Consider the following 8,793-nt stretch of genomic DNA (forward strand, 5'->3'; position numbering starts at 1 on the left):
TATGACTTAAACCTACATGTCCAGCCTAAAAACCACTTAATTTAAACCCCTTATGACTCTGAAAAATTAACTGAATGTTGATGTAATAATTCTGCACTTTCTATCCGAAAAACCCTAACACACCTGGCCTTGTTCCTTCGAGCCTAGCCCTCCCTAGACCAAACCAGCCCCGAACCAGCATACCCTAGGACCGAGACCAAGCCAAGGACGCTCTACTTGACCCACGTTAACCTCACCTACCATCCATGAAATCCCCCTAACGCGACTAACCCGAAACAGGACCACACTTGCCCGCTCGGTTCATGCACAAGGACCAACCCCTAGCTCATGACCAGCCACGGTTGTGCCCTCCTAGACAACGACGCAACCTCCTTATGGACTGGACCATGTCTTGGATCATCACCCCAGCATCCGAATCTGTGGGGGCCCGTGCTCCCGATTAACGTTTAATGACCAAACAACCAGGATTCTTTAATGTAAATAGCGAAAGCGATTAAAAATTTTGCTTTTGGCCCAATAGAAATTTCGGCATGACCTCCCCGTAAGTAGGACATCCCAAAAATTTCCAAGCAACACAAACAACATTTATATACTCGAAAGAAAGTCATAACAGCAATTCACAAACCTATAGCCGCACTGGCCAGGACTAATGCATACATAGCCGACAAGGCTCAATCACACAACTAGTAATCCAAAACATCGTAAAATAACAGTACAGCTACACAGGGCATTCCCTGGCAAAAGTATGACTCAATGATAGAATATCTGGGAACTCGCAACAACAATCCAACTACTGGGCACCGCTACCTGACGCTCCACAAGACGCGTCAAATCCTCCTGGATAATCTGCTATGGCATCAAAAACAACCACAGCATAAACAGAAAAGAGGGGTCAGGCCCCAGTACGACGAACCAGTAAAATTATGACAATTATAACTGACGTGAAATAAAATCAAGTAAAATGCAATGATATGCAATGCAATGCGTGTCGGTAACAATGAAATAACTGATACCAAAACGGAGTCCAATAAAACGCATCAGCAACAGGAACAGTGGCCACCCGTGCCAGGAATGCAGCAACGTAATATCATGCCGCCGCTCATCCATGCACGTAGCATCGAGGGTCCGGTAGCGACCCGGTCAGTTCTCGAGCAGTCATCAGGAATGTGCTAATCCTATCACTCATTCCATCGATGAGATGTCAGGAGTGATCTAATCCTATCACTCGCTCCATAGATGACGCAACAGCTCAAAAGATCAGTAATGCTAGCAATCAACGGAGTCAAGGCTCGAAATGCTATGTATCAACTCAAATAAATACATGAATGCAATCACGTATTCACAGAAGGTACTTCACGTCATTCCACATCACTATAGACGTCATAATAAAACAGTTCATACGTACCTCAACTGAATCCTTAATTTATCACAAAATCTCTTAAATATTTCTCGCATAATCCGATCCTGTGGCAAATAATACATTCCATATCAAGTTCCATTTGTTTTTCCAATATTCACTAATTTAGCTAAATTTCTAAAATCCATAATTTAGGCTTTAATATTTCTAAAACTTATCGCAAAGTCAAATATAATGATTTATTTAACTTAATAAACCTAATTTCCTCAATAATATACAATCTTGAAATTTTGAAAATTTGATCATATCGAATCTGAAATTTTTCGATATTTACTAGGAATTTCCAAAATGTTCATTTTTATTTCTAATGCTATAAACACATCCCAATAACGATTTAACATTTCACAAATCATAAATTCTCAAATTAATAAGCTAAATTCGAAATATTATCTAAATAAATTTCGAAAATTAGCTTAATACCTCCAATCGGCTCCGATATAGCACCTACAATAATTAATCCAATATATTAATTATTGGAACTCAATTGAATTAAATTGCCCAAAATTCGAAACCCTAAAATCTGAATTATACCTCTAAAATTTCAACAATTGCTCAAAGTTTCGAATTTAAGCTTCAAACAACTTAACACAAGCTTTCTTCCAACTTTTCCGGCGAAAACAGGCGGCGGTCTCTGACGGGTTTCCGGGAGTCGCAAGTTTTCTGCGAAATTTTGGTATCAATGGATAGCTCTCGTCGAGAGGATTCCGAAAATATGCTTACTTTCGAAAATCGTTGAAAGTTGGTGGAATTACGGGCGGTCAAAGGCAGAAGAAATCGTTTGACTTTTACGGACAGAAGTTACGGGAGAGAGAAAAGCGCTTCTGATTCTTTCTTTTACCTTCTGTACATTATTTTATATTATTTAGTTAATTAATAAAACAAATGGGCTGGGCTTGGGTGTTAACTTGGGCTGGGCTCTCACATTCTCCCATACTAATAAAAGATTTCGTCCTCGAAATCTACCATACACAACATTTATACAAAAGAGGTTTACAAACATTTATCACTGATAGTACATAGGGAAATCAGAATACATGGAATAATTTATTAAATTTTCAAACAAATGAGGCCATTCCTGACGCATCTTAGCCTCTAATTCCCATGTAGCTTCTTCTCTCCCATGTCTACTCCATTGCACCATAACCAGTGGAATCGTCTTATTCCTAAGTTGCTTTTCTTTACGATCAAGAATTTGCACTGGATGCTCAACATAGCTAAGAAAACTATCCAACTCCACCTCATCAGTCCTCAAGATATGAGAAGGATCCGGCTCGTATTTTCGTAGCATAGATACATGAAACACATCATGTATCGCAGACAGACTCTGCGGCAAGTCCAAACGATAAGCCAAAGTTCCAATCCTCTCAACAATCGCATATGGACCAATATAACGCGAAGCTAGCTTCCCTTTGCGCCCAAATCTCATAGTAACACGAAACGGTGATACTTTCAAGAAAACCTGATCACCAACCTGAAATTCTAAAGGCCTAAGCCTTTTATTAGCATAACTGGCTTGACGATCCTGAGCTGCTTTCATTCTTTTCCTGAACATTTCAACCTTTTCTTTCATTTCTTGTATAAATTCTGGCATTGACATCTGTCTTTCTCCTACATTTTCCCAGCATATCGGAGATCTACACTTTCTACCATACAAGGATTCAAATGACGCCATTTCGATGGTTGCTTGGAAGCTATTATTGTAAGAGAATTCAACAAGTGACAATGATTCCTGCCAACCACCACTAAAATCCATCACGACTGCTCGCAACATATCCTCGAGTGTCTGAATGGTCCTCTCTGACTGATCATCTGTCTGTGGGTGATATGCAGTGCTCATTGCCAACTTTGAACCCAATGCTGATTGCAAACTACCCCAAAACTTTGAAGCAAACCTGGGATCACGATCCGATACTATGGTTACAGGCACACCATGCAATCTCACTACATGATCGATGTACATTTTTGCCATTTTCTTATAAGTAGTAGTACGATCATAAGGAATAAAATGAGCTGATTTAGATAATCTATCCACAATCACTCAAATCGCATCACAACCACGAGTAGAACGAGGTATGTGTGTCACAAAATCCATAGCAATGTGCTCCCAATTCCACTGTGGCACTTCAAGACTATGTAACATACCACCAGGTCTCATTCTCTCAGCTTTAACCTGTTGACACGTCAAACATCTAGCTACAAAGTCAGAAATCTCTTTCTTCATACCTTCCCACCAATAATGAGATTTCAAAATATGATACATCTTTCTGATTCCAGGATGAACACTATGTCGACTACAATGAGCTTCTCGAAGTATAGATTCTTTCAAATCTATCAAATTCGGAACCACAAGTCTACTATTATAGCGCAGACATCCATCTAAAGCAAAACTGAACTTGTCTGATTGACCTGTCTGAGTCAGTTCTTTCAATCTATGAACATGCGGATCAGTTCTCTGTGCTGCTTTGATTTTAAAAACAATATGTGGCTCAACTTGAATAGATGAAACTATAAAGTAGTCGCCCCTAGACTGGTAAGTCCATCCTGAAGTTCCCAAATGCTCATGAACTTTTGAAATAGTTAAAGATGTCAACATTTTAGGCTGAACCTTTCTACTCAGAGCATCTGCAACTTGATTCATTCGCCCTGGCTGGTACTGAATCTCACAATCAAAGTCCTTAAGCAATTCCAACCATCGACGTTGTCTCATATTCAAGTCAGACTGTGTGAAAAGATACTTCAGACTCTTGTGATCAGAAAAAATCACAAACTGTTCTCCGTACAGATAATGACGCCATATCTTCAATGCAAACACAATGGCAGCTAACTCCAAATCATGAACAGGATATCGAGTCTCATGTGGCTTCAATTGACGAGATGCATATGCAATCACTCGCCCATTTTGCATCAAAACACAACCCAGTCCATTTTGAGAAGCATCTGTACAAACAACAAATCCACCTGAGCCTGAAGGCAAGGCTAGCACTGGAGCTGTGGTTAAATTTTCTTTCAAAGTCCGGAAACTAGACTCACATTCTGCAGTCCACACAAAACGTCGATCTTTCTGCGTTAACTAGGTAATAGGCCTAGATATTTTAGAAAATCCCTCAATAAAACGCCTATAATACCCAGCTAATCCCAAAAAGCTGCGAATTTCGGAAACATTTGTTGGCTTAGGCCAATTGATAACAGCTTCAACTTTACTAGGATCAACAGATACTCCTTGTGTTGATATAACATGGCCTAAAAATAAAACTTTGTCCATCCATAACTCACACTTCGAAAATTTGGCATACAACTGTGCTTCTCTGAGTGTTTGGAGAACTAATTCCAAAGGTTTTTCGTGCTCTTTCTTTGACTTGGAATAAATCAAGATGTCATCAATAAAAACGATAACAAATTTATCTATGAATTCCCGGAATACACGATTCATTAGATCCATAAAAACCGCTGGACCATTAGTAAAACCAAACGGTACGACTAGGAATTCATAGTGTTCATAACGTGTACGAAATGCTGTCTTAGGAACATCTTCCTCTCGGACTCTGAGCTGATGATAGCCGGAACGAAGATCAATCTTGGAATACACAGAAGTACCCTACAAATGATCAAAGAAGTCGTCAATACGCGGCAAAGGATACTTATTCTTCATAGTCGCCCGGTTCAGCTGTCGATAATCGACGCACATTCTCGTCGTTCCGTCTTTCTTCTTTACAAACAATACTGGAGCTCCCCAGGGCGGACATACTTGGTCTGATATAGCCTTTCTCCAGTAAATCCTGAAGTTGTTCTTTGAGTTCTTTCAACTCTGTCGGAGCTAAACGATATGGTGCTCTAGAAATAGGATTTGTCCCTAGCATCAATTCAATGCTAAGATCTATTTCCCTTTGAGGCGGAAAACCCGGAATCTCATCAGGAAATACATCTGGAAAATCCTTGACAATAGGAATATCAGAAACTTTCAATCGTTCTTCTTGTGTTGCGTCAAGAGCATAGATAAAAAATCCTTCATTGCCGATTGACAACAACCTGAACATTTCCATTGCTGATACTAACGGAATGCGAGATTGTGAATCATAACCGTAAAAGTTCCATTTGCTGCCATAATACGGTCTAAATCTGACAATTCCATGGAAACAGTCCACAGTAGCTCGATAATTCGTCAATATATTCATACCGAGGATACAATCGAAATCAGACATGGCTAACTTGATTAGATTAGTTATCATAATATTATCCTCAAATCTAATTACACAATTTATGACTATCTCACGAGACATCAAGTATACACCGGCAGGAGTAGCCACAGACACAGTATCCAACAACGGAATAGTAGAAATCTCATGCTCATCAACAAATGCAGCAGATAAAAATGAATGAGATGCTCCAGTGTCTATCAATATACGCGCAGGATAATCAAAAACATAGAAAATACCTTCAATCACTCCGCCTGGTGCATCCTGAGCCTGGTCCTGAGTCAATGCATGTACTCGAGCCTGCTGCGGCACCGGATATTGCTGCTGAGGAGGACCTCGAGGTGGTGGATAACCAGACTGCTGAAATGACTGTGCAGGAGCATACGGCCTGAAAGCTGGTCCTCGGGGAACCTGTCCAGACTGTCGTGGCTGAAATTGCTGTATTTGAGCATTGGGGCACACTTTAGCAAAATGCCCAACTTGAGCACATATATAGCAAGACCCCTGGACTCCTATACACTGTGAACTAAAATGTCTTCCACCATAGCGGTCACAGTACACAGCATTCGAAGACCCAACAACACTGCTCCCTCTAGTACTACCTGAACTGGAGGAGCTGGATTGAGATTTCTTTTTAAATTGTTTTCCTCTTGCCCTAAATCATTGTTGCTTCGGTTGCTGGGATGACTGTTGAGGCTGATAAGGAGATAAACCCGCTGGCATCGGCATATGACTTCCAGATCCTTGAGAAGTCGAAGCTGGAACTAGAACTGGCCGTGATTCTCCTCTGAGCAGACTAGCCTCTATCTTCTTCGCCATTTCTACAGCTTGAACATATGTATTAGGCGATCCAGTCATCACCAAAGTATGAATAGTCCCTTGTAGCCCATGAAGGAAACGGGAAAGTTTGGACTGATCATTTCTTGCAACATGTGGCACATATGGCAAAAGAGCAGAAAATTGAGAAGCATATTCAACAACCGTTTTATTTCCCTGCACCAATTGGTTGAACTCTTCTTCATTGGCATAATAATAAGAAGGAGGTGCATATTCTTGGGTAAACTGAGCACGGAATACTTCCCAAGTAATGATTTCTCCAGATGCTTTCAGTGCTTCCTCTGCAGCTTCCCACCAGAGTTGTGCTCGATCTTTTAACTTATAGATTGCCAGCTTCAGTCTAACACTTTCGGTATATTCGAGCAAATTAAATAGATGGTTTATACTTTTCAACCATCCGGATGCTTTTTCGCCATTTTCATGAATTTGAGAGGAGGTAATTCTTGAAATTGAGAAATTATTAACTGCATCCCACCAACTTTCTGAGTCAACTGCTCGACTTCTCGATTCACTTCTTCCTCCACGTTTCAAGCAACCTGGGCTGCAGGACGACCACGTCTACCCCTGACAATATCTTCAAGTCCTCGGACATTCTGGGCTTCTGACTCCATGACAACTTCTTTTCCCTTTTTATCTCTTCCTCTAGGTGCCATTCTATAACACACAAGGATTTAAGACCAAGGCAAAATAACTTAATAAGCACAAAAGAACCAAAGGAAAGCTGAAACTTAGTCTCATAGCTAGTTATTAAACTAAGTTCAAAATTTAATCAACAGTGCTAACTCAGGCTAATTCAAATAAATCACAGCACATAGTTCAAACAAGAGCAAATAGTCAAACACATACACAATCATTTTATTTGTGTCTAGACTCAAGTGCCCTAGACTCTAATTCGAGCATATCCCAGTTACGCTCTGATACCAACTGTGGGGGCCCGTGCTTCCGAATAACGTTTAATGACCAAACAACCAGGATTCTTTAATGTAAATAGCGAAAGCGATTAAAAATTTTGCTTTTGGCCCAATAGAAATTTCGGCATGACCTCCCCGTAAGTAGGGCATCCCAAAAATTTCCAAGCAACACAAACAACATTTATATACTCGAAAGAAAGTCATAACAGCAATTCACAAACCTATAGCCGCACTGGCCAGGACTAATGCATACATAGTCGACAAGGCTCAATCACACAACTAGTAATCCAAAACATCATAAAATAACAGTACAGCTACACAGGGCATTCCCTGGCAAAAGTATGACTCAATGATAGAATATCTGGGAACTCGCAACAACAATTTCCAAAATGTTCATTTTTATTTCTAATGCTATAAACACATCCCAATAACGACTTAACATTTCACAAATCATAAATTCTCAAATTAATAAGCTAAATTCGAAATATTATCTAAATAAATTTCGAAAATTAGCTTAATACCTCCAATCGGCTCCAATATAGCACCTACAATCAATAATCAAATATATATTAATTATTGGAATTCAATTGAATTAAATTGCCCAAAATTTGAAACCCTAAAATCTGAATTATACCTCTAAAATTTCAACAATTGCTCAAAGTTTCGAATTTAAGCTTCAAACAACTTAACACAAGCTTTCTTCCAACTTTTCCGGCGAAAACAGGCAGCGGTCTCTGACGGGTTTCCGGGAGTCGCAAGTTTTCTGCGAAATTTTGGTATCAATGGATAGCTCTCGTCGAGAGGATTCGAAAATATGCTTACTTTCGAAAATCGTTGAAAGTTGGTGGAATTACGGGCGGTCAAAGGCAGAAGAAATCGTTTGACTTTTACGGACAGAAGTTACGGGAGAGAGAAAAGCGCTTCTGATTCTTTCTTTTACCTTCTGTACATTATTTTATATTATTTAATTAATTAATAAAACAAATGGGCTGGGCTTGGGTGTTATAACTTGGGCTGGGCTCTCACAGAATCCCTTCCATAGCCCGACCTAGCCCAAGCGTAGAACTAAGCTCTCACACCGATCTTCCCTCACCATGACTTGACCATTCCTCAACTCCAGTCCTGTCACACCACCTTATGCAGTTTTTACAACTATTAAAATTGATGCCCTAGCAGTCCCTTACATGAAAGTCATTGAAAATGTGAGTTATGAATCGAACCATAGGTATTTCTTGTCAAACAGAATGCATAAACAGTTTATCATGCAAGGACCGAACAATAAACATATCCATCACACATATTAGCATATATACGATGTGAATGATGAGAAAAAGAAGGTACATGACGTGCCTTAGAGTTTATAAGATCAAAAGCTCGAAGAACTACGCGCGGTACGTGAACCGGAGAGGTGGGGAGGAAGTTTTCTTGAAGAAAC

The 8,793-nt window shown here is 39.9% G+C and overlaps 1 long non-coding RNA gene across 2 annotated transcripts; it reads right to left on the bottom strand.

Moving 5' to 3' along the window:
* Positions 1 to 481: 481 nt before the first annotated feature.
* LOC142506232 (uncharacterized) lies at positions 482 to 8,269 on the bottom strand. 2 transcript variants are annotated; one of them, XR_012804547.1, is made up of 3 exons: positions 7,993 to 8,269; positions 7,880 to 7,903; positions 482 to 846 (listed from the first exon to the last, which is right to left on the bottom strand). It is a non-coding gene; the product is annotated as an uncharacterized LOC142506232 (long non-coding RNA). The 2 variants fall into 2 exon arrangements; XR_012804548.1 differs by having other exon boundaries at positions 482 to 849.
* Between the last annotated feature and the right edge of the window lie 524 nt (positions 8,270 to 8,793).

The sequence above is a fragment of the Primulina tabacum genome, chromosome 10 (genome assembly GCF_025594145.1).
Source record: "Primulina tabacum isolate GXHZ01 chromosome 10, ASM2559414v2, whole genome shotgun sequence".
In the NCBI taxonomy this organism is placed as follows: Eukaryota; Viridiplantae; Streptophyta; class Magnoliopsida; order Lamiales; family Gesneriaceae; genus Primulina; species Primulina tabacum.